Source organism: Primulina eburnea, chromosome 3 (assembly GCF_022965805.1).
Source record: "Primulina eburnea isolate SZY01 chromosome 3, ASM2296580v1, whole genome shotgun sequence".
NCBI classification, from domain to species: domain Eukaryota; kingdom Viridiplantae; phylum Streptophyta; class Magnoliopsida; order Lamiales; family Gesneriaceae; genus Primulina; species Primulina eburnea.
The window spans coordinates 29159829-29187545 of NC_133103.1; the positions used below are offsets into that span (position 1 = coordinate 29159829).

Genomic DNA, 27717 nt, shown 5'->3' on the forward strand with positions numbered 1-27717 from the left:
ATTTTTTTCATTTGTGATCACAGTAATCCCACTTTTTTTTGGCACACACTGAACAGGACTTACCCATGCACTATCAGATATAGGATAGATAATACCTGCATGAAGGAGTTTGATAGTTTCTGCTTTTACTACCTCTTGCATCTTTGGAATTAATCTTCTCTAAGGTTGCACAAGAGGTGAGTACTTATCTTCCATCAAGAACTTGTGCATGCAGACTGATTGATTGATTCCTTTGATATCCGCCACCTTCCAAGCAAAATCATTCTTTTGTGCTTTCAAAACTTCCAACAGTTTGTCCTCAATCACATCTGTCAAATTAGCAGAAATAATGACAGGTAAAGTTTTATTCTCACCTAGGTATACGTACTTTAGGTGTGGGGGCAATGGTTTTAGCTCGAGTGTCAGTGGCTCTTCCAAGCTTGACTTCTGTGGGATCAAGTCTCTTCGATCCCCCAAGTCCTCTAATCTCATCTTTATTGGCCTCTTCCATGGCTGGTTAGCATTGAGGTATGCCACTATTTCGTCTTTCTCTGCATCCAATTCATCTTCTCTCAATTCAGTAGTGAGAGTTGCTTCCAACGAGTCCCTATGAGCATCCTGCACATAGTTAGACACAAGAGCATCAATTCTATAACAACTATCAGAATGCAATGTATGCTTAAGTGCATTAAAAACATCAAAAGTATTCTCTTCCTCGCCACTCTCAATCTCAACTTCCCTTCTTGAACATCAATCAGGGCCTTGCCAGTCGCAAGGAACGGTCTACCCAAAATCAAGGGCATCTCCACATCCTCCTCCTTATGAAGTACCACAAAATCTACAGGAAATATGAATTTGTCCACCTTTACCAAGACGTCCTCTATGACCCCTCGTGGGTATTTGACAGATCTATCTGCTAGTTGCGAGGACATCCTTGTTGGGTTAGGTTCTCCTAATCCGATCTTTCTAAATACAGATAAGGGCATAAGATTAATACTTGCACCAAGATCACATAAAGTCTTGTGAAAAACAACATCACCAATCATGCAAGGAATAGAAAAACTCCCTGGATCTTTTAGTTTCGGTGGGATTTTGTTTTGCACCAAAGCAGAGAAATTTTTCGTTAAGTTCACCGTCATGTGATCCTCCAACTTTCTCTTGTTAGCTAATATGTCATTCAAAAATTTAGCATAAGTAGGCATTTGCATCAAAGCATCGACAAAAGGAATATTAATATGCAATTTTTTGAATACCTCAAGAAACTTACCGCATTGTACATCTAGTTTTGATTTTTTCAGTTCTGCAGGAAAAGGAGGAGGTATAACAATTTTAGATTGTGCAGTGGGTGCTAGTGTAGAGTTAGAAGACTTACCTTTTGATGTCTCAGTCAGTTCCTCCGGAACTTGATTTTTTTCTTTTTCTCTCAACTCTAAGATTTTTCCACTCTTTAACTCAATGGCCTTCACTTGCTCTTTTGGATTGGTCTCGGTGTTACTTGGCAAGGTGCCCGGCTCTCTACTTGCTATCATTTTTTCTAACTGTCCAATCTGATTTTCTAGCCCCTTTATCGAAGCATCTTGATTTTGGAGTCTAGTTTCGGTAGATGAGATGAACTTAGACATCATCTGCTCCAAATTGGACTTCTCTTCTCTAGGAGGATCAGATCTGTACATCGGTGTTTCCCATATGGTTGTCCTCCTTGTGGTCGATTCTGGCTGTTTTGACCACCCCAAGAGAAGTTGGGATGTTGCCTCCATCCAGGATTATATGTGTTGGAGTACGGATCATTCCTTTGACGGTTTTGGACTCCCACTTGATTCACTGGTGCCCCTGGACGAGATACCTGTATTTTCACTCGAACTGCTCAAGCTCCACGTCAAGTGACTTTGGCATGCACTGAACGAGATACATGTAACAGAATATGGAGTGTTAATTTAATAAAATGAAACAATGCTAAAGAAAATAACTAATAATAAAATTGTGAATTAACAGTCCTCGGAAACGGCGCCAAAAACTTGATCAAGCAAAACTTGCACTGTGAAATCCTTAATAAAAATTTGGTTTTATATGCTCAAAAGTTAATCGCAAGTGCACGATGTCAAGTAATAGTATAGTGTACATGAGTACGAGTATCGTTCTACTGAAGACTGTATTTAACAATTATTATTTTCGGTTATTAAATCTTTAGCAACAAAAATTGATTGGTTGTTTTATTACTACAATGATCAAATAAACATGCAAATAAAAATATTCAAGAATTGATTAATGAGATCTAATATCTAAATGAATAAAAATTCAATGAGAAATGAATTTGTTGAGAATATCGGTTCACCTACCCCTCCTTAATTAATTAATTCATTCGATAATGATTATATGCTTCCGACAGGATTTCCTATTCAATTGAAAATACTCTCTCGAGCTATGCCAAACTAATTCTACTCAATGAAGTAATTAAATGTCTTTAATTATTTATCAAGAGTGAATTGCATATCGATTTATGAAATCCCCTAGTTGTCAACCCTTAGGACTATGACTATCGGCGCGTATCCAATTTCATATGTCTATGTAAATTGTAGATCCACGGATTATACTACTCGTTCCTATCAAAATTTATTCTCTCGAACTCACTCGCAAATTAAAAACGTTGTCAAAGTTAGCTACACTCTAACAACACGATAAAACAATAGTATAATCAAGAATAAAGCAGAAATCGATATGTAAATTAATTAGATCAAAGTTTGGGATAGGATCCCCTTAAATCCCAAAAAATATGTAAAGTTAGCTACTCGAATTCATAGTAGAAATAGACAAAACTAAGTTTAAATGAAAAAAACTAAATTATAAATACTAGAATTGACGAAAAACAAGAAGAACGATGCCCGGAAATCTTTAAATCTTCAATCCAAGCACAAAATTCTCTCCAAAGCTTGCAGCGGCTCTCCAATGAAGTCTGAATGTCCCAAAAGACGTCCCAGGATCCCCACCATATTGTCCACATCCAGAACTAACGAAACAAATCGTCCAAATTTTTTTCCAAAAATACTGGTGCGCCCAAGCGGACATAAGTTTCCGCTCGGGCCGATGGTCTTCGCAGATTCTATATTTCAAGTTTTCTTTGACGCTGTAATGCCCGAATTTTGATATAATATGGCAGTAGTTGTGATGGTTCTTGGCTTACGTTATAGTATGAATGATGATGATGTTTTAGAATGGAATAGATAATGGATGGGTAGAATCAAAGGTGGAATTTGAGCTAAATAGGTAATGGACGTGCAGAAACGGTATGAAAAATATGGCACAAGTTGTGGTTTTTAGCATAATGTTTTGTATATTGATCCAATTGATGTGAGGCCTTTTCCATTAGAAAGATAAGACATAAGGCTATAACTTTCCAGTTTTGAGTTTTGTTCAAATCATTAAGGAAGATGAGCCAAAAGCGCCCCGAAGTGTGTCGTGCGTATCGTCGTTCCTACAATGACACATGTTGGGAGAATTGGCATAACGTTTTACTCAGACCTCCAAATGAGCTGAAATTTTGGGAGATGAAAGCCAAGACATAGGGCTACAACTTTGTAGTTTACCACTTTTCCAAATTCTGAAGGGAAGAGGCGTTTCGGAAGCGATCTTTGTAGTTCCTGTGCGCAGTGTGCTCGCCCTAGCGGGAATTTATGTCCGCCCTAGCGAGCCATGTTCGAAAATTTTGGTGTTCTGGCCGAGAGTTACGCGCCCGAGCGGAAAAAGAGGTTCGCCCTAGCGGCCAGCAAATTGAAAAAGCGTGTTTTGGTGTTTGGGAAGGCATAAAATCGAGTGGGATGCTCTTTCTTCTCATTTTCCTTCTCCTTCTTTTCTCTCCATTGGGTTAGAAGCTAGGGTTCTTCATTCTTCCTTCCATTTTCTAAAGTATTTTTCAATCCATGGGAGATTTGTTCAAGGAAATTATGAAATAAAGTTAGATTTGTGATCCTCTCATCACGGGCTTTACAAGGATGTAAGTTTTTCCGATTTTTGTTAAAGTTTGGAAAAGGGTTGAAGTTTAGAATTGATATTTGAATTGATATTTGAGATATAGAGATGTTGGAGATGATGTGATTGTGTTGGTTTGAATTTAAAATGGAATTGAAGAGGAGCTAACCTTTTAGCACACATGCCATGTGTTTGATGAAATGATCCAATGAATGTTTTTATGGAATATTATGATTAAGAAATCTACGGATCTTGATTTGAAGCCGTATTGAATTAATTATGAATTTTGTACGAAAAGTGCCATGTATTGATAAGTAATATGAGTTCTTGATTTATGTATTGAAGATTTGGTTGAAGTATTGACTTGGGTTGGCTCAAGATTATTTACTCTAAGTTGGTTGATAGCGAATCGAGTAGACTGCAAGGGTTCAAGACTTCACAACAATATATTTTGATCTTTTGTTGGTAATATTCGAAAGGTATGTTACTGTCGATAACATACGAGGTAAAAGTATCAATTTTATTTTAAATTGAATATTTTATGGCTCGATGAATTACTTGTGATTCAATGATGATTGTGGCCTTGAGATGAGTTTATTATTATATTGAGATGATGATATTGATTTGCATCATGGCATTGCATATTGAGCCACTTGTTGATTCAGATTTGATATGGCGGAGGTCGCCTTGATATATTGATTTGTTGGACGTATGAGGCTATAGTTGAGTTGGCATAGTGTATGCGGAGGTCGCTGCTATGGCCTGAACACTCTCTATAGGCGCATCATAGTCCTGGGATTGTAGAACACAGCACCCCACCCCGAGTGGATGAGTCGGTGGATGTTGCTTGCTGATTCTATTCCCTTGGGTACCCTATGACCAGATGATTCACTTGATCTTGAGATTTATTGATAGCCCCCAGCATCTGATCATACATTGCATTATATTGCATCTTTATGATATTATGTGAAATTGTTGTATTTTAATTCTCTTATGTTATTTATTTTATCATACTGGGTTTATACTCACCGGCATGTCCGGTACCTCTTGTTTTCATGTGCTTGACGGTAGGTGAGGCGAGGCTTGGGATGCCAGAGTCAAGCTCCAGGCGAGGAGATACGAGTTAGAGTGGGATTCTCGGGTCTTAGGAGCATTTGATGATGTTGGGAAAAATTTGGTTCACTACTTTATTTTGGAATGTTGAAAATTATATTTCAAACATTTGAGAACTTTAAATTATTTTGATGACGTTATGTGGATTTGTGAACAACAAATTATGTATTTTATTAAATCATTTGTTTTGTTACTTTTATAATTATTGGTATTAGATGTCGGACCCGGGGCCCCACATTAGGTGGTATCTGAGCGTGGATATTTGGGAATAGGGTAGGTTGAGTCAGTTTGAATTGCTTGATCATGAGATATATTTGCTAGCATTTTCATTGTGCTATGATGTGAAATACATTATTTAAATTGAGATATTATATTGTTGAGCTTTATTCGAGATTTTTGAGATTATTGAGTCTCGAGAGCCAGAGATGATGGATACGAGATTGAGATGATTATGATATTGTGATTTTATATTTGTTTGATCTATTGTATATCAGACATGGCTACTCGTGGTAGAGGTCGTGGCAGACCTAGACAGGACGTACCGGTGGCACAAGATCAGGGCAGTGCTACTCATACTCAGATGGATATAACTCCAACTCCGATGGAGATACTGTTAGCCAGATTTCAGTCTTTGCACCCGCCGATGTTGAAGGGTACAGAGAATGCATTAGAGTGTGAGAACTGGTTGGAGAATATGGATCAATTATTTGAATCTCTTGAGTATCCAGATGATCGTAGAATCAAATTAGTTGTTCATCAGTTATTGGATGTGGCTAAGAGTTGGTGGATAATGACCAAGAAAGTTTTAGAGGGTCGAGGTACGATTGTTACCTGGGATATGTTTAAATCTGAATTTTATCAGCGTTTCTTCCCTACCTCTTACAGGAAAGATAGGGGAGCCGAGTTTGCAAATTTAAAGCAGGGAAATCTGAATATTGAGGACTATGTTGCTAAGTTCTCGAATTTACTGAGATTTGCTCCTCATGTAGCATCTGATGAAGAAGCTAAGGCTGATCACTTTATAAATGGTCTTAATCCTGATATCTTTACCCTGGTTAATACTGGAAGGCCTAACACTTTTGCTGAGGCTCTTGATAGAGCCAAGGGAGCTGAAACCAGAATCATTAGGCAGAGAGGTTCTCAGTATTCGCAACGACCCCAACAACCACAGTTTCGACAGCAGTTCAGACAAGGTAATACTGGCAGTAATAGTGGCAACATAAGAGAGCAGTTTCGGGCTAGAGGCAAGCAATTTAAGAGGCATGGTAGTAATTTTTCGAGTTCTAGTGGATCGAGACAGTCTGGTTCAGTTCAGAGCACTGGTTATTCAGGTCCAACTTGTGGTCAGTGTGGTGGTAGACATTATACCGATCAGTGTAGAGGAGTCTCGGGAGCTTGCCATTTGTGTAACCAGGTGGGACACTATGCTCGAGTGTGTCCTAACCGTGGCAGTGATATGTCTCAGAGTGTGGGATCATCGAGACAGACACCTCACCAGAATCGTCAGACCCCTTCAGTTCATTCCTATCAGCAGTCAAACCGGTCGGATCAGAACAAACAGAGTGGTAACCACAGAGTAGGACAACCACCTAGACAGCAGGCTCGAGTTTTTGCACTCACTGAGGATGAGGCACATAATGCTCCAGATAATGTTATTGCAGGTAATTGTTTTCTCTCAGGTTATCCTGCTTATGTTTTGATGGATACTGGTGCATCACATACTTTCATAGCTGAGCACTTTGTCACATTTCATTCGTTGAATTCTATGCCATTATCATCTACATTATCTATTTCTACCCCACTGGGCAAAGTGATGAGGTCAGCTGAGATGATAAGTGGTTGTGAATTTTTTTATGAGGATAATGTCATTGAGCTTGATTGTATTGTGTTGGAGATGTCTGATTTTGACTGCATAGTTGGTATTGACATGTTGACAAGATACAGGGCTACTGTAGATTGTTTTCAGAAGATTGTTAAGTTTAAGCCTGATATGACAGATCATTGAACATTCTATGGTAAGAGTTCTCGAGCTAAGATTCCTTTGATATCTGTTTTGTCCATGACTCGTTTGTTGCAGAAAGGAGCAGAATGTTTCTTGGTTTATGCAATTGATATTTCAAGGTCAGTACCTAAATTGGCAGATATTCAAATTGTTAGTGAATTTTCAGATGTATTTCCCGATGAAATTCCAGGATTTCCTCCAATCCGAGAGGTTGAGTTCAACATTGAGTTGATGCCAGGTACACAACCTATTTCTAGAGCTCCTTATAGGATGGCACCAATTGAATTAAAAGAACTAAAGGAACAACTTGAGGATCTATTGGCCAAAGGATATATAAGACCAAGTGTTTCACCTTGGGGTGCTCCGGTTTTATTTGTGAAGAAGAAAGACGGGTCTATGAGGCTTTGTGTCGATTATAGACAGTTGAATAAAGCCACAGTAAAGAATAAGTATCCTTTGCCAAGGATTGATGATCTCTTTGACCAGTTGCAGGGTTCTTCAGTATATTCTAAGATTGATTTAAGATCCGGATATCATCAGTTAAGAGTTAGAGAGGCAGATGTGCCTAAGACTGCTTTTCGTACCAGGTATGGGCATTTTGAATTTTTAGTTATGCCTTTTGGGTAGACCAATGCACCTGCGGTATTTATGGATTTGATGAACCGGGTGTTTCAAAGGTATATAGATCAATTTGTGGTGATATTCATTGATGATATTCTTATTTATTCAAAATCTGAATCTGAGCATGCCGAACACTTGAGAGTTGTTTTGCAAATTTTGAGAACTGAAAAGTTGTATGCTAAATTATCCAAATGCGAGTTTTGGTTGGATATAGTGGTTTTCCTTGGACATGTGATTTCAAGTGCAGGTATATCAGTTGATCCGAGTAAAGTTGAGGCAGTCATCAATTGGTCTAGACCGACATCAGTTCCTGAGGTGCGTAGTTTTATGGGTTTGGCAGGATATTATCGTCGATTTATTGAAGGATTCTCACAGATTGCGAGGCCAATTACCCAGCTGACACAAAAGAATGCACCATTTATTTGGTCGCAAGCATGTGAGGCTAGTTTTGTTGAACTTAAGAAGAGATTGACTAGTGCTCCAGTTCTGACTATTCCATCAGGTGTAGGAGGATTTACAGTGCACACTGATGCTTCACTTCAAGGATTGGGTTGTGTATTAATGCAACATGGTCGTGTGGTTGCCTATGCTTCACGACAGTTGAAGCCACATGAGTCTAGATACCCAGTGCATGACTTGGAATTAGCAGCAGTGGTTTTTGCCTTAAAGATTTGGCGTCACTACTTGTATGGGGAGAAATTTGAGATATTCGCTGATCATAAGAGTTTGAAATATCTCTTTTCACAAGCGGAGCTGAACATGAGACAGAGACGTTGGCTAGATTTGTTGAAAGACTATGATTGCGAAATAAAATATTATCCAGGAAAGTCTAATGCAGCAGCCGATGCTTTGAGCAGAAAAGTATGTAATATGTCTTTGATCACTAGCGGTGTATCTGATTTAGTAGAAGAATGTTGTCTTTCTGGTTTAGATTTTGTGGTAGATACTCAACCTGTAAAAGTATTTATGATTCAAGCAGAGCCAGAGTTATTTGTAAAAATTAAAGAGGCCCAAAGTTTAGATCAAAGTATTCAGAAATCAGTTAAACTCGTCAGATCAGGACATCGATCAGAATTCCAGGTCAATAATGAGGGTATTTTGTTTGTGAATGATCGTATTGTAGTTCCTAATATTTCAGAGTTGAGGATGCAGATTTTGCGTGATGCTCATTGCAGTAAGTTCAGTGTACACCCTGGAAGTAAAAAGATGTACAATGACTTGAAAAAACAATTTTGGTGGAAAAGAATGAAATCTGACATAGCAGAATTTGTATCTCGTTGTTTGAATTGTCAACAAGTGAAAGCAGAAAGAAAGCGACCAGGAGGTCTTTTGCATAGCCTTAAGGTTCCTGAATGGAAGTGGGACCATATTACCATGGACTTTGTCACGAAATTGCCGAGGTCGTCGAGAGGTTGTGATTCAATTTGGGTTATCGTTGACAGATTAACTAAGTCTTCGTGTTTCATTCCTTATCAGATGACATATAGGCATGATCAGATGGCCAGATTGTACATCAGAGAAGTTTTGAGATTGCATGGTGTTCCTAAGTCAATTGTATCAGATCGTGATCCCAGATTTTCTTCTCATTTTTGGCAGAGTTTACAAGAGGCTCTTGGTACTCGTTTGCATTTGAGTACAGCATATCATCCTCAGACAGACGGACAATCAGAACGTACTATTCAGACATTAGAGGATATGTTGAGAGCTGTAGTGATGGATTTTGGTATTGGTTGGCAGGATTCTTTACCACTTGTCGAGTTTTCTTATAACAACAGTTATCAAGTGAGCATTGGAATGTCACCATTTGAAGCACTATATGGCAGGAAATGTAGATCTCCTCTGTATTGGGACGATTTATCTGAAGCACCAATTGTAGGACCTGATATGATAAAAGATATGACAGAGAAAGTGAAATTGATTCAGAGTCGTATGAGAGCTGCTCAGGATAGGCAGGCTAAGTATGCGAACATCAGGAGACGGCCGTTGATTTTTGAGAAAGGTGACAGAGTTTTTCTGAAAATATCTCCTTTTCGTGGTACAATTAGATTTGGAAAGAAGGGTAAATTATCACCAAGATTCATAGGTCCGTATGAGATTTTGGAACGTGTTGGTGACTTGGCTTATAGATTAGCTCTTCCTCCTGCATTATCAGGTGTTCATGATGTTTTTCATGTGTCTATGTTGAGGAAATATCATCCAGATCCTTCTCATATACTTCCAACTGATGAGGTTGAGTTAGATCAGACTTTGAGCTACATTGAGAGACCGATTCAAATTCTAGACAGAAAAGATAAGCAACTCAGAAATAAATTGATACCGTTGATTAAAGTACAGTGGAACAGACATGGTGTCGAGGAGGCAACTTGGGAATTAGAAGATAAAATGAGACATAAATATCCAGAGTTATTCAAATGAAGTACGCTTCTATTCTCGGTTTTAATTTCAGTATTGATTATTATATGTTAGACTTGAAAGAGATGATCGATTTCGAGGACGAAATCTATTTTTAGAGGGGAGGAATTGTAATGCCCGAATTTTGATATAATATGGCAGTAGTTGTGATGGTTCTTGGCTTACGTTATAGTATGAATGATGATGATGTTTTAGAATGGAATAGATAATGGATGGGTAGAATCAAAGGTGGAATTTGAGCTAAATAGGTAATGGACGTGCAGAAACGGTATGAAAAATATGGCACAAGTTGTGGTTTTTAGCACAATGTTTTGTATATTGATCCAATTGATGTGAGGCCTTTTCCATTAGAAAGATAAGACATAAGGCTATAACTTTCCAGTTTTGAGTTTTGTTCAAATCATTAAGGAAGATGAGCCAAAAGCGCCCCGAAGTGTGTCGTGCGTATCGTCGTTCCTACAATGACACATGTTGGGAGAATTGGCATAACGTTTTACTCAGACCTCCAAATGAGCTGAAATTTTGGGAGATGAATGGCAAGACATAGGGCTACAACTTTGTAGTATACCACTTTTCCAAATTCTGAAGGGAAGAGGCGTTTCGGAAGCGATCTTTGTAGTTCCTGTGCGCGGTGTGCTCGCCCTAGCGGGAATTTATGTCCGCCCTAGCGAGCCATGTTCGAAAATTTTGGTGTTCTGGCCGAGAGTTACGCGCCCGAGCGGAAAAATAGGTTCGCCCTAGCGGCCAGCAAATTGAAAAAGCGTGTTTTGGTGTTTGGGAAGGCATAAAATCGAGTGGGATGCTCTTTCTTCTCATTTTCCTTCTCCTTCTTTTCTCTCCATTGGGTTAGAAGCTAGGGTTCTTCATTCTTCCTTCCATTTTCTAAAGTATTTTCCAATCCATGGGAGATTTGTTCAAGGAAATTATGAAATAAAGTTAGATTTGTGATCCTCTCATCACGGGCTTCACAAGGATGTAAGTTTTTCCGATTTTTGTTAAAGTTTGGAAAAGGGTTGAAGTTTAGAATTGATATTTGAATTGATATTTGAGATATAGAGATGTTGGAGATGTTGTGATTGTGTTGGTTTGAATTTAAAATGGAATTGAAGAGGAGCTAACCTTTTAGCACACATGCCATGTGTTTGATGAAATGATCCAATGAATGTTTTTATGGAATATTATGATTAAGAAATCTACGGATCTTGATTTGAAGCCGTATTGAATTAATTATGAATTTTGTACGAAAAGTGCCATGTATTGATAAGTAATATGAGTTCTTGATTTATGTATTGAAGATTTGGTTGAAGTATTGACTTGGGTTGGCTCAAGATTATTTACTCTAAGTTGGTTGATAGCGAATCGAGTAGACTGCAAGGGTTCAAGACTTCACAACAATATATTTTGATCTTTTGTTGGTAATATTCGAAAGGTATGTTACTGTCGATAACATACGAGGTAAAAGTATCAATTTTATTTTAAATTGAATATTTTATGGCTCGATGAATTACTTGTGATTCAATGATGATTGTGGCCTTGAGATGAGTTTATTATTATATTGAGATGATGATATTGATTTGCATCATGGCATTGCATATTGAGCCACTTGTTGATTCAGATTTGATATGGCGGAGGTCGCCTTGATATATTGATTTGTTGGACGTATGAGGCTATAGTTGAGTTGGCATAGTGTATGCGGAGGTCGCTGCTATGGCCTGAACACTCTCTATAGGCGCATCATAGTCCTGGGATTGTAGAACACAGCATCCCACCCCGAGTGGATGAGTCGGTGGATGTTGCTTGCTGATTCTATTCCCTTGGGTACCCTATGACCAGATGATTCACTTGATCTTGAGATTTATTGATAGCCCCCAGCTTCTGATCATACATTGCATTATATTGCATCTTTATGATATTATGTGAAATTGTTGTATTTTAATTCTCTTATGTTATTGATTTTATCATACTGGGTTTATACTCACCGGCATGTCCGGTACCTCTTGTTTTCATGTGCTTGACGGTAGGTGAGGCGAGGCTTGGGATGCCAGAGTCAAGCTCCAGGCGAGGAGATACGAGTTAGAGTGGGATTCTCGGGTCTTAGGAGCATTTGATGATGTTGGGAAAAATTTGGTTCACTACTTTATTTTGGAATGTTGAAAATTATATTTCAAACATTTGAGAACTTTAAATTATTTTGATGACGTTATGTGGATTTGTGAACAACAAATTATGTATTTTATTAAATCATTTGGTTTTTACTTTTATAATTATTGGTATTAGATGTCGGACCCGGGGCCCCACAGACGCACCCGGGTGGATATAAGTTTCCGCCCGGGCGGATCACTTTCGCAAAAATGATTTTTTCACAGCTCTCAAGCGCCCGGGCGGACATAAATGTGCACCTGGCCGGAAGTCCTTCGGAAAAATTCTCTTTTTCTTCAGTTTTGTACAAATCTCCTGCATTTTCACCAACGAGATACATGAGTAACAATAAAAAATAATTTATTCTAAAATGTGTCAAATCTAAACGATAAATGCAACACAATGCGACATAACATGATATCAAAAACAAGTAAAATCCCCCTATATCAGTTGGCTCGATTCCAGACACTCAAGGCTGTATCTAGGCATGTACTAGGGTGTGTTAGGATCATGTTGGTTCATTAGTTCAAGCCCCTACACGCTGGATGAAGGCTTGACAACAACTTTCCCTTAGTTGCAAGTTGAGTCTCGATTTTTTTGTTTTGTTTGTCTAAGTTGAAGGTTCGGATCATGGTTGGTCTAAGGCCTGTAACCATGATTAGAACCCTTCCTTAGCATGTCTAGGACGTGACCAAGATCGCCTTTCAAGGCTTGGTTCATGGTCCCATCGAAATTTTAAACAAACAACACAAGTGCCCCACGGTTTTATATTTCTGATTTTGTGTGAGTGGTTTCGGCTTTTTGGGGTTTGGGTGGATCTTGGTTGGCCTTTGGCCCTTAGCCACTGTTCACACAATATCTGATGATGTCTAGATCAAGCCATGGTCTCTCTCTCATATGGCCATTGGAATGAGATAAGATAGCAAGATAAAGCAACGTCTCCACGGTACTACACATGGGTTCTCGGGTGAAGCTTTGAATTGTCATAGGCATTTACTTGGATTCTGGTTGGCTTTTAGCCCTTAGCCATAGTTCACGCCACACCTTAGGATGTTGGTAAGGGACTCTGGTCGGTGGTTCAAGCCCCGATGACATGTAGCCTCTTTAACGGAGACGAGCAAGCGCAGCTGCTGTCACGCATTTTCGACAGCAGCATCGCTTCGGTTCACGAGTCTTGTTTTGAGTTCTTAGTTGGCTTTTAGCCTATGAACTTAGAATGGAAAATACCGCAATGAGTTAAGAAGGTCATGTTTTTGGCCGTTTGTGATTTGGTTAAGTTTAGAGGTCGTACGAGAATTTACGGTGCAATGTGCCAAAGCGACTCTCGAAAGAGCGTTTCACGATTTTGGCCTCCATTCACATTTTTCGTGTATTACAGCCCTAGGGTTATGTTTTTCAGTATTTTAGGTGTATTTTAGTCATGGCTAATTGATGGTTCAGTGTCGGTTTGGGTTGGTACGAAGCCATGTTTGAATACTAAGTTTGTTGGGCAGTTGTCTCATTTTTGATTCGGTTATGAAGTCTTTGTCAAGTCAAGATTATTTGCATGTCTCTCATGTTAGAATTAGGTCGCAGCAAGCCTGGGAACGATCAAACTCATCCTGTAAAACAGGGTTATAATTATATTACGTGCATAAAATATAAAATGTTTATTTTTGAGATATATGCGATATGACTTGTGGCCACCTTACGCTTATGGGATTGCTTCACCCGGTGACTTACGACCGGTTTATGATTATTTATGGGTATGGATATCCAGTCCAAGGACTGTGATGATCTCTACCGCCCAATATACTGTGGTTTAGTCTGATTAGACGTGCATGTTATGTTATGGGCCACTTGCGTAGAAACATTATCTCTACCAGAAAAATTACGATATGATATTTTAAGACAGGGCTCTATCGAGCAAATCTTTTACGCACGATTTACAGACATGCACGTATTTATATGTACCCATGACATGATTTTCACCTTACGCTTTACGATACGATATTTTTATGTTACACGAAATTTTATGATATATTTTCTCGTTATTCACGATATATGCATGCTGAGTCTTTAGACTCACTAGACTTGATTGTTATAGGTACTGATGAGGTCGAGACTGAGGGCGGGGACTAGTGAGTTAGCTTGGGTCAGCAATAGTATGAACCCGAGGACCTCACTTTTCATCATTAACTATTTATGCTCAAACTCAATTTTTACTTTGATGAATTATTTATAAGTTGTGGATTTCAAAACAATATTTACTTCCGCTGTTACTTTGGTCATTAAATCTTTTTATCAGTTTATTTTATGAATGATGCATGTTATTTATTTGAAGAGAAATTTTTTAAATAATTCCGTAAATTTACAAATACGAAATACGGGCCTTTACAGTTTGTATCAGAGCCTATGTTCTTATAAAGGGTTGTACTACTACTGATCTCGAGAAACTCATGAAGTCACGTCTTCGGTCTGTAAGTTTTACGTTTACACATTTCGTTTAAAGCATGAAATATTTTAACATCATGTTTTCATGAAATGTTTAATGCCAATATTATGATTATGCAGTATTTATTTAAATTTAAAGAAATAATAGAAATTATGCATGTTAGTTACGTATGGGTTATATATGGAACAATATACCTCCTAGACGCATTCCTGAGCGCAAGAGAGATGATGAGCATCGTCATGAGGACGGTGAGGATCATAGGCAAGAGAGGACTTTCCACCACCCCCTCCACCGGACATGAACGCCCAGATGTTAGCTGGAATGACTCTATTTTTCGCACAGTTTACGGGGAACAATGCTGGAGTAGCCAGGCAGACAGGGCCTGAGGCTACCTATGAGAGGTTCAAGAAGATGAGACCGAAGGAGTTCTCAGGGACGACAGATCATATGATTGCCGAGGGCTGGATTAAGTCCCTTGAAGTTATATTCGAATTCATGGAGCTTGGAGATGAGGATAGGATTCGTTGTGTGACCTATCTGTTTGGAGGAGACGCCCGCTTGTGGTGGGAAGGAGCATCTGTAGCCTTGAATTTGGCTACTCTGAGCTGGACGCGTTTTACAGAGGTATTCTACTCTAAATATTTTACTGACGAGGTGCGTTCCAGGTTGACCAGGGAGTTTATGACCCTGAGGCAGGGAGACTTCATTGTTAAGGAGTTTATCCGTAAGTTTGAGATGGGTTGCTATTTTGTGCCCTTGATTGCAAATGATTCTGGAGCAAAGTTGAGGCATTTTCTGGATGGTCTACGACCGATCTTGCGTCGTGATGTTAGGATGGCTGGCTCTACTACCTATGACGTCGCTGTCTCCAGAGCTCTAGCTGCAGAGCAGTATCAGAATGACATTGAGAGAGATCACCAGGGCAAACAACCTAGTCCAAGTGACGCACCGCCCTCCTCATCAGTAGCATCAGAGCAAGAAGCCTTTCCACGGCCCACCCAGGAACAGAGGACAGCAACAGCAGGGACATGCAGTCCCGAGAGCCCCGGAGTATCCAGTCTGTGCCAAGTGCTCACGCCGCCATATTGGAGTTTGAATATATGGTTCGGGGAAGTGCTACAATTGTGGTAGTCCTGACCACTTATTGAAGGAGTGCCTTAAGGGGAGTCTGCCTACCCAAGGCAGAGTTTTTGCCCTCCATGCAGCAGAGACGAACCCACAGACGATGCTCTTGACATGTATCTTAAAGCTTTAAGTTTGTATTTGAGATTTAATGTTTTGGGTTGAGATTTTGAACATAGAATTTGTGATAGGATTGCATGTTCTAATCAGTGTTATTTTCGGGAATTTAGGTTAGAGAACTTTGACCTTCGCATGTCTATAAGTTAGTTCTTGTAACTATTGGGTTCAGCATGGTGTTCCAATCTTACAGGGAGAATTTTTATAGTTGGTTAAGCTACAAATGCCTTGATAGATTCAGGGGCTACTCATTCTTTCATTTCGGAGACCTTTGCGAATTTTCTCTAGATCGAAACCATTGGGCTAGATGTAGCATGCTCAGTAGTATTGCCTTCTGGAGAGGAGCTGGCAACTACTAATGTGATCCGAGACATAGACCTCGAGCTTCATGGTAATCTTGTTTATGCGAATTTTATCGTACTCCCGATTCCAGAGTTTGATATCATTCTGGGTATGGACTGGCTATTAAGGAACAGAGTTTTGATTGACTTCCAGAGGAGATCTGTTCGAGTCCGACCTCTTGGGAGAGAGCAGTTCTTATTCTAACAAGACAGGTACTTTCCTTTACTGCGTATAATATCTTGTGTCCAAGCTAGGAAGCTTATGCGTAGAGGGTGTCGAGAATTTTTGACGACTTTTGTATCTGTTCCCGAGACACCAGTCAGTCAGCCTCCGATGTCCCAATTGTTAGGGAATTTCTAGACGTGTTTCCTGATGACATCTCTGGTATGCCACATGTGCGGGAAGTGGAGTTTTCTATTGATCTTATGCCAGGTACGACACCGATATCAAAAGAACCATACCGATTAGCTTTGACAGAGATGGCAGAACTCAAGAAGCAGATTCAGGAACTTCTTGACAAAGAGTTCATTCGCCCGAGTTTTTCACCACGGGGCGCGGCACTCTTATTTGTGAAGAAGAAGGATGGTTCGATGAGGCTCTGCATTGATTACCGAGAATTGAATAGGGTTACGGTGAAGACAAATACCCACTCCCGAGGATTGAAGATTTATTTTACCAGTTACAGGGAGCCTCAGTATTCTCAAAGATTGATCTGCGTTCTGGTTATCACCAGTTGAGGGTGAAAGATGTCGATGCTCTCAAGACTGCTTTTAGGACTCGTTATGGCCACTTCAAGTTCCTTGTGATGCCGTTCGGTTTGACGAATACGCCAACGATCTTCATGGATCTCATGAATCGCGTATTTCAGACGTATCTTGATCAGTTCGTGATAGTATTCATAGACGACATTATCGTCTACTCAAAGAATCACGAGGAGCACAACAGACATCTAACCGCAGTTTTGTAGACCTTGCAAAAGCACAAGCTATTCGCGAAGTTCAGCAAATAAGAGTTCTGGTTAGAGAATGTGGCGTTCTTAGGCCACATCATTTCTAGCAGCGGTATCGAGGTAGACCCAGCGAAAGTTGCAGCAGTCAGAGATTGGGTTGTGCCGCAGAATGCATCAGAAATCCATAGTTTCCTTGGGCTAGCAGGATATTATCGGAAGTTTATTCAGGGATTCTCCTCTATCGCAGTTCCACTCACGTCGTTTTTAAAGAAGAATGCGAAATTTGTGTGGAGCGATGAGTGTCAGAAGAGCTTCGATACTTTGAAGCAAGCTCTTATCTCAGCACTAGTATTGGCCACGCCGTCAGGGATCAGAGACTTTGTTTTGTATACTGATGCTTCGAAGCTCGGTTTAGGCGCAGTGTTGATGCACCATGGGAAGGTGATAGCTTATGCTTCTCGTCAGTTGAAAATCCATTAGAAGAATTACCCTACCCATGATCTAGAGTTGACAGCCGTAGTTTTTTCCTTGAAGATTTGGAGGCATTATTTGTGCGGAGAGAAGTGCCAGATCTTTACCGACCATAAGAGCCTCAAGTACTTATTTACGCAGAAAGAGCTGAATATGCGTCAGAGGCGTTGGTTGGAGCTAGTGAAGGACTATGACTGTGACATTAGCTACCACCCGGGCAAAGATAATGTAGTCGCGGATGCACTGAATAGGAAAGTCGCAGTGATGGCTCACTTGGTGATTCTGTGACCCCTTCAGTCTGAGATGCAGAGGTTTGATCTAGAGACATATCCCCGAGGTAGAGTTCCTCGTCTATCTACTTTGACGATTTAGTATTCTCTTCTAGATCGTATTCGCAGTGGACAGTCAGCAGATGAGCAGTTGGCAAAGTGGAGGCAGAGAGATGAGGCCAAGGGTAGTATTTTGTATACAGTTAGCGATGGTATTGTGAGATATCGAGACAGAATGTGGGTTCCTAGCGACAGTTCTATTCGAGCAGATATTTTATCTGAGGCCCACATGTCGCCGTACTCTATTCATCCTGGGAGTACGAAGATGTACAAAGATCTGCAGTTGTTGTATTGGTGGCCCGGGATGAAGAAGAATATCAGACGTTTTGTATCCGAGTGTTTGACGTGTCAGCTAGTGAAAGCGGAGCATCAGAGACCAGCAGGCTTGCTCAAGCCTCTTCGTATTCCCGAGTGGAAGTGGGAGAATATTACCATGAACTTCGTGGTAGGCTTGCCGAAGTTAGCCAGAGGGTCAAATGCTATCTAGGTGATTTTTTATCGTCTTACCAAATCCGCGCACTTCTTGCCCAATAAGACGACTTTCACCATGATTCAGTGTGCCGAGTTGTATATTCGAGAGATAGTTAGACTTCATGGTATTCCCGTTTCTATAGTATCTGACCGAGACCCTAGATTCACTTTCTCCTTTTGGAAGAGTTTGCATTCAGCTGTGGGTACGAAGTTGATGTTTAGCACATCCTTCCATCATCAGACGGATGGTCAGTCAGATAGAGTTATCAAGAGTTTGGAGGATCTTCTCCGTGCATGTGTCATCGATTCCTCGGGGAGTTGGGATTCGAAGTTGGCATTGGTGGAGTTCACCTATAACAACAGTTTTCAGTCGTCTATAGGTATGGCTCCATACGAAGCACTGTACGGTCGTAAATGCAGATCGCCTATTCATTGGGATGAAGTAGGGGAGAGGTCAGAATTGGGCCCGGAGATTATTCAGCAGACTACCGACGTAGTAGCCAAGATTCGGGATAGGTTGAGGACTGCTCAGAGTCGACAGAAGAGTTATGTGGATCAGAGGAGGAGAGATCTATAGTTTGCCGTTGGCGACCATGTTTTCGTGAAGATAGCACCTATGAAAGGTGTCATGCGGTTCGGGAAGAAAGGAAAGCTTAGTCCGAGATTCATCGAACCATTTGAGATCCTCGACAGGGTAGTGACACTCGCTTATCGTGTTGCTCTTCCGCCGAATCTGGCCAGAGTACACAATGTGTTCCACGTCTCTATGCTGAGGAAGTATATGGCGAATCCTTCGCATGTCTTGAATTTCGAACCGTTGCAGCTCACTCCGAACTTGTCTCATGAAGAAAGACCAGTGCAAATCTTGGACAGACAGGAAAAGAAGCTTCAGAACAAACTGGTTAAGCTGGTGAAGATCAAATGTCTTAATCATTCGGAGGAGGAAGATACGTGGGAATCTGAGCTAGAAATGAGGAGTCGGTATACCGAGTTATTCGGTAAGTTTTAATTTCGAGGACGAAATATCTTTTAGGGGGGGAGAGTTGTAAAACCCGATAAATCAGATTACGTATAAGTCATGCATAATTGCTATTATTTAAATTATAAAAAATGATCATTTATTTTAAAGTGCAGAAGTTTAGTTTTTATCTTTTCGGATAAATAAGTGAGGCCGGACTGGAGTTGGAGTATCGAGATAAAATTAATAATAAGAAAATATTCCTAAATTTAATATAAGTCAGAATAATTTATTTTAATGTAAAAGAATGTTCATGAAATTATTTAATTAATTGGAGTTAAGTAGTAAATAAGTTCTTTTATGTCCAATAATTAATGAAAAGCCTAAATTAAAATGAGTAACCAATTGGGATAAATTAATCTATGCTTATTTTATTTAGAAATTGTAACTTAACATGTCAGTAATTTATTTTAAAACTTATCCATGCATGCAAAAAAATTACTATCCTAAATTAATTTATTAGTTCACTAAAATACATAATAATAAGTGTTTTAAAATTTTAAGGAGTTAAAATTCAATAATTAAGCAATATTTTACCTCCATTTATTAAGCAAAATTTCGGCCCCCTTCAATCAAATCCTTACATGTTTGGCAACTCTCCATTTTGATTCTTTTCCTTAACCTTTCTTTGTATGATAACTCCCTCACTTTTAAATCCCCACTAATTATTAATTAAGCAATATCCTTACCTTCATTTTGCTAGCAAATCTCGGCCATACCCACCAAATCCTCCTCGATCCAAGAATATGACACATCATTCCATATCTTCCAAGCAACTAGAGTAGAATGATTTGATTTGCCTAATCCAACTCCCTTATTTAATTGGTAACCTTCACCCTCATTACCTAGCAATTTCCCTCACCCTACCTTCGAATTCCAGAGCAAAACCAGCAGCTAATAATCGTGAGTAACAGATAGAAAAAGAAGGAAAAGAAAAGAAAACTCCGTCTCTGCCACGCCGTGTTCGTCGTAGTGTTTGTTTTCTTCTTAAACAAAATTTCCAGGCATATTTATATTTTTCATTTCTCTCCAATCAAGTCCTATAAATATTTTAAAACATTATATGTTCATGATTCATGGAGTAAAACCGATATTGGACAGCAACTTTTCGAAAAAATCTCTGCAGTATTTTTCGGCTTTCACTTGTTGCCTCACGGTTTTGATTGTCTTTGTGGTTTCAGGAGGTTGGCTTGATTCCAGGCACTCAAGGTTGTATCTAGGCATGTACATGGTGTGTTAGGAACATGTTGGTCCATTAATTCAAGCCCCTACATGCTGGATGAAGGCTTGACAGCAACTTTTCCTTAGTTGCAAGTTGAGTCTTGATTTTTTTGTTTTGGTTGTCTAAGTTAAAAGTTCAGATCATGTTTGGTCTAAGGCCTGTAAACATGGTTAGAACCCTTCCTTAGCATGTCTAGGACGTGACCAAGATGGCCTTTCAAGGCTTGGTTCATGGTCCCATAGAAATTTTAAACAAACAACACAAGTTCTCCACGGTTTTATATTTCTGATTTTGTGTGAGTGGTTTCGGCCTTTTGGGGTTTGGCTGGATCTTGGTTGGCCTTTTGCCCTTATCCATGGTTCAAACAATACCTCATGATGTCTAGATCAAGCCATGGTCAATCATATGGCCATTGGAATCAGATAAGATAGCAAGATAAAGCAACACCCCCACGGTACTACACATGGGTTCTCGGATGAATCTTTGAATTGTCATAGGCGTTTGCTTGGATTGTGTTTTGCTTTTAGACCTTAGCCATGGTTCAAGACACACCTTAGGATGTTGGAAGCTAGAGTTAGTATAGCTTTCAATTTCAGTTCTCCACCTCCATTGTAAAGGCCCGTATTTTGTATTCATAATTTTTTGCGAAATTATTAAAAATTTTCTAAATAAATAATTATCTTGTCTCATTTAATTAAAATAAACATGTAAATAATTTTTAACTTTAAAATAACAGCGGAAGCGAATAATGTTTTCAATCAACAATTTAAAAATAATCCAACATAAACATCAATTTAAAATAATCCAACGTATTAAAACTGAGTTTGAATAATAAAAAGTGCATAAACTAAATCATGAGGTCCTCGGGTTGACTAATGTTGTCGCAAGTTCGCTCACTGGTCTCCGGCCGCGGTCTCGGCCCCATCAATACCTACAACAATCAAGTCTAGTGAGTCTAAAGACTCAACATGTATATATCGTGAATAACAAGTAAATATATCATAAAATCGCATGTAACGTAAAAATAACGTATCATAAAGCGCATGGTGAAAATAGTATCGTGAATAATTATAACTACGTGCATATCTAAAAATCATACGTAAAAGCTTTGCTCAATAGAGCTTTGTCATAACATATCATAATTTTCTGGTAGAGATAATGTTTCTAAGCAAGGGGCCATAACATAGCATAAGCGCCTGATCAGACTAAACCACAGTATACTGGGCGGTAGAGATCAATCGCAGCCCTTGGACTGGATGTCCGTACCCATACATAATCATAACCGGTCGTAAGTCACCGGGCGGAGAGGTCCTTGGTTGCGACTACCGACTTCCAAACCCATAAGCATAAGGTGGCCACAAGACATATAGCATATATCTCAAAAATAAACATTTTATATTTTTATGCACGTAATATAATTATAACCTTATTTTTACCGGATGAGTTGGATCGTTCCCAGGCTTGCTGCGACTTACTTCTAGTATGTGACACATTCAATAAATCTTAACTTGACAAAATTTTAATAATAGAACCAAAAACAAGATGATTCGGACCAACAACTTGATTTTTAACCATGGCTTCGTACCAACCCGAACCAACATTAAACCGAAGTTTAACCATGATTAAAAATACCCCAAACATACTGAAAAATATGCATAATAACTGTAAAACACGAAAATGGGTGAAAGGAATCCAAAAACATAAAACACTCTTTCGAGATTCATTTTGGCACCTTTCACCGTAAATTCTCGTACGACCTCTAAACTTAACCGAATCAGGAACGGCCAAAAACATGACTTTCCTAACTCATTGAGGTACCGTCCAGTCCAAGGCCATGGGCTAAAAGCCAGCCAAGAACTCAAACCAACCTCATGAACCGAACAGCAAGTTGCTGTCAAATTACAGCAGGAGCAGCTTGTGTATTTGAGGGGAAATTTTGAAATTTAATGACCAAGGGCTTGAACAACCAACCAGAGACTCTTACCTACATTCTAAGGCATGGCTTGGACCATAACTAAGGGCTAAAATCCAACCACAACCCACGCCATTACCTAGGACAACCGAAGGTATCAACCGAGTGCACCAAATCTGTGCAATGAAATGAATTGAGTTGTTTTACTTTTGTGGCTCATTCCAGTGGCCATTTCATCAACCATGGCTCGATCTAGACATGATAAAGTGTTGTATGAACCATGGCTATAGGCTAGGAACCAACCATAATCCACACAACATCCAAACACCGAAAGGGCATATACACAGAATTTGAAGAAACCGAAATGCATTCGTGTTGTTGTTGTGAAATTCTGAAGGATCCGTGTACCAAGCTTGGAAAGGAAACCTTGGTCACGTCCTAGACATGTTAAGGGAGGGTTCTAACCATGGCTACAGTCCTTGGGACAACCAAGATTCGAATACTTCCCTTAACCACCCAAGAACCAAAAACGAAGCTCAAATCTGTAGTTTTGAAAATGTTGCTGTCATTCCTTTATTTGTGAGTGTGTGGGTGTAAACCAACGGACTAGTAACATCCTAACACATTCTAATTCATGTCTAACAGCAGACTTGGTTGCCTGGAAACGAAACACTCCCGAAACCAACAAGATTACAGCAACCGTGAAGCACAACCCAAATGCCTAGGTGCTGTACAGATTTTTTTTTAAAAGTGTTGCTGTCAAAAATGGTTTTGTCACTTGATTTATGAACATATATTGATTTAAAATAGCTAATATAACTTTATTGTAGAGCAAAGGAATAATATATACATGCCTGGAATTTGTTTTGAAGAAAACAAATCAATACGACGACACGACGTGACGGAACCGAGTTGGATTTCCTTTCTTGTTCTTGTGCTGTTCTTACACGATTAAGCTGCTGTTTCTTTATGGTGATTTCGAATGCAAGTGTAATGCCCGAGACTTAATTACTGTAATCATACGTTGATTAATTTCATGATTGAGGTTATACGAACTTGAATGAAGAAGTCGGGCATCGTTACAATATAAGCCAAGATGTTCAACCGAACATCTCGAGATGTTCGGCTGAGCATCTCAAAAGAAATGACCAGGCAACATATATAAGGCGCGCATATGCGCCAGAGTTCCAGAATCTTTGGCGCATATGCGCGAGATGAAGCGCGCATATGCGCGAGTGGGTTTTTGGCAAATTCTGGAGAAGCCACGTATCCATTGCATGCAAGATATATAAATTGTGATATTTTGTTTCTTCCTCCGAGAATTCCAACAAAGAAGCAAGCTAATTCTCTGAAAATCCCTCAAGTTTCCTCGTATAATAGATTGGTGATTTCGTGTGATCCGACTATCAGAATTTGAATCCGACTTCAGTACTGAGTTCCTATCGACGCAGGCTATAACTGGACGTAAGTTTTGTTATGTTTAGACATGTTTTGAATTTATGATGTTGTCAGAACTGAATATGATTCAAATATGGTGTTTCTGCTACCGTAGACATCGTATAATTGAAGTCAGATTGAAGAACAGATTGTTTCTGTATTTGTTATGATTTCAGAGTTGATTTGACTGAGATTTCATATCAGATTTGTATTGTTATTGAGATTATGACTAGTATTGTTATTGATTACGAAGTCTGATATTATATCTGTGATGTTTAGACTGACGGGGTATCGAGACTGTGTTGTTATGCCGTTTAAACATCAGTTGAATTAGATTGATCAGATTCAGTTATGATTTCGATTATATCGTGATATCATTGATATGAATCAGACTGTATTTTGTTTAGATATTGATTAGATTATGTACTGAGTTGAGTATTGATCAGAACAGATTATGAATTGAGTTATTCATTGAAACTATGTATTCGATATTGTCTTTTCAGATTGGATATGGACAGAATTGAATACAGGTCATCGTCTTCGTCAGACAGGGAAGACAAATGTATAATTCATGTGATATTCGGGAAGACACGACTCAAATGAGATTCCATTTGAGTTTCCAACAAAATGACATACTTGATTATTGTTTATCTTTTGATATGATTATGATTTGTTTATAGAATTGTATTCGAATCTTTTGAGATAATTATGCATTGTTTACAGATGGTTATGCATTGCATTTGAGATAGGAAAGTTTGACAGAAACAGTCAGACTTCTAGATGTTCGGTGTATCTCAGCTTAGGAGCAGCTCTGACTCCTATTGCAGCCGTTGATACAGCTCAGACCGAAATCTAGGAATAAGACGTACAGTCACCCCGAGTGGGAGAGTAGGTGACAGCCATTGACGTCTTATTCACCCCGGGATCCCTAGAGTTATAGTTGAGTCGAGTCTAGACATGATTTGACTAGAACTGCATGAGTTTATGGATGTGGTTTCATAGACTATGAAACCCGTTTTTATTGCTTTCAGTCATGATAGCATGTTTTTATGATTTGATTTGAGTTGCATGTTTATCAGCTTCGAGTTGCATGCTTATTTGATTTGATTTCATAGATTATGAACTCTATTGTTTTGATTTCATTCATGACCGCATGTTTCATGAATTATATTGTGGATATACATGTTTACCATGTTTTATACTGGGATTTATTCTCACCGGAGTTATCCGGCTTTTGTTTTGTTTTGTATGTGTGCATGACAACAGGTGGGGCTGGATTAGGGTCAAGAAGATGATGAGAGAAGACGAGTTAGCGTGGTGATTCCGGACTTACTGTAGATTTGGTTTAGTACTTGAACTTAGTAACTGAACCCTAGATTAGTTGAAAGACTGTTGTACAGTATTGTACTTTTATACTGAAATGTATTTTATACCGGTATGTATATTATTTAGATTCCATTACCTTCCGCAGATGCATTTTAAAAAGGAAAAAATTTTTAGATCCTGTTTATCAGAACTGATAATTAAATCCCAACGATGATTAAGAAAAAGATCAGCGTCCGGGTCCCCACAACAGGTGGTATCAGAGCGATAGATCTTTTAGATTGAGATAGTCAGAATTGATAGATCCTTTAGATTGAGATAGTAGAGAATGAGCGGGGTAGATTGAATTATCTTCCTTGCATGTGATTGCTAGCATGAGATTTATGTCAATGCTGATTTGCATAATGTGTGCTAGCATGATTTATTGCTTTCCCTGTTACATGTTGTATTGCCATATGAGTTTATTGCAACATGTATTTCCTCAAGACTGAATCAGAACCGAGTCTTGATCAGAGGTATATGATCAGAGGAGGGCTGAGACAGATTGTATAGATTGTGTACTGATTTGTTTGATATTCAGATATAGCGCCTCGGAGAATTCCAGAAAGGGGTAGTACTTCGTATGATCAGACAGATATACCAGAAACTCAGATAGATAGATCAGAAAATCAGATAGAAACACAGATGAAGAAGTTTCAGTCGTACAAACCACCGATTTTAAAGGGTACTGAGACGCCACCAGATTGTGAGAATTGGCTTGAAGATATAAAAATGTTATTTGAATTCCTTGGCTTTACAGATGAGTGCAGAATTACACTGATTGGGAATCAGCTACAGGATATTGCAAAGAGTTGGTGGATGGTAACTAAGGAAAACTTAGAACGGCGTAGTTTAATGATTCTGTGGAAGACCTTTAGATTTGAATTTTATCAAAGATTCTTCCCTACATCATATAGACAGGACAGAAGTGCAGAGTTTACAAACCTAAGACAGAATCAGATGAGTATTGATGAGTACTTGGCACAGTTTTTCACCTTGTTACGTTTTGCCCCTCTTGTGGCTAGAAATGTGTTAGAGTAGGTGCCCGTCGAGCCAAGTGTTGGCCGAGTGTTCACAATGAAACTCTATGTATAAGCAATCTTTATTTTAATAATATTTGAAATTATTATTTTGGCAAATCTTTATCTGTATACCCATGCTAGTTGCATAGATAAAGCCCTTGAATATACAAATAGTAGAAAGAATATGAGATGCTCATATGATGAGTATCATGAAACTCATATTTGGAATACTGTATATTCTAAACCGTTCCTAGTCGATTCAGCCGCCACTAAGGGGGATATAGGCCGCTCGAGTTAGAGACTATATCTGCGATGTGAGTACCATGTTTCATTGGTGGGGGACATTGTGATGTCTGAGCATGCAGATAGGTGCTCCTAGTAGAGTGCACTGAACAACCCTCCATTAAAGGACTTTCCAAGTGGTTCTCACTTATCGAGTGGAAACGTCCTGGTTTATGGTTGTACACCATTAGTCCTTATGACCCGGGACAACATTGAGACTCTATGTGCTAGAATTACACTTTGACTTGTTTACCGACTCTCATGGGGTCATCAGGTGGCAAGGTTGGGTGTTCTGTCGAAACACATAGGAGTTGATGCATTGTAGTCGGAGATTCACCGCTTACCTTCGGGTATGGATATCCTATGTGTTATCATGTGTATGTAGGTTGAAATCTCTGGCCAGAGTATGGTGGTAATTATGAAAGGGGTTTCATAGATTACACCATTGATGCAACTACGACATGACACATAGTATCGATTCATTGACAACTCTCGATAAACCAATGGTTGTCGAATCGATCGGGATATATGAGTTGAAGGGACCGTACTGTACGCTAACCATAATAGAATGGTTCTTGCAGGCACTATCATTTGATACCTAGGGAATCATGTAAGCGATGCTGCTAGGCGTTTAACATGATTGGTTGGGTACTATCAGACTTGAGTTCTGACGTTCTTATTATCAAGGTGTTGATAAATAAGAATGGAGCAATTGGGGTATGCTCATATAAGGACATGTTTAGTCCGAATCACATAGAGATGTGAACCCACGGCTAGTTGTATCAATGAACTATTGAGGGCCACACAAGTACTAGCTTTCTAGATCCCGTTGAGAAGTAAAAATAGTTCAATGTGTTGAACGGCTTATAAAGGAGTTTATAAGCGTAAGGAAAATTAGAAGTATGACTTCTATAAAGGAGAAAATAGTTCAATGTGTTGAACGACTAATAAATGAGTTTATAAGTGTAAAGAAAAATAGAAGTATGACTTCTATGAGA

At 39.2% G+C, this 27717-nt stretch overlaps 1 long non-coding RNA gene across 1 annotated transcript; it reads left to right on the top strand.

The window, feature by feature from the left end:
- The first annotated feature begins 10993 nt into the window (after nt 1–10993).
- Nucleotides 10994–12181, top strand: LOC140828454 (uncharacterized). Its single transcript, XR_012117213.1, has 3 exons — nt 10994–11065; nt 11386–11519; nt 12112–12181. It is a non-coding gene; the product is annotated as an uncharacterized lncRNA (long non-coding RNA).
- Nucleotides 12182–27717: the final 15536 nt, after the last annotated feature.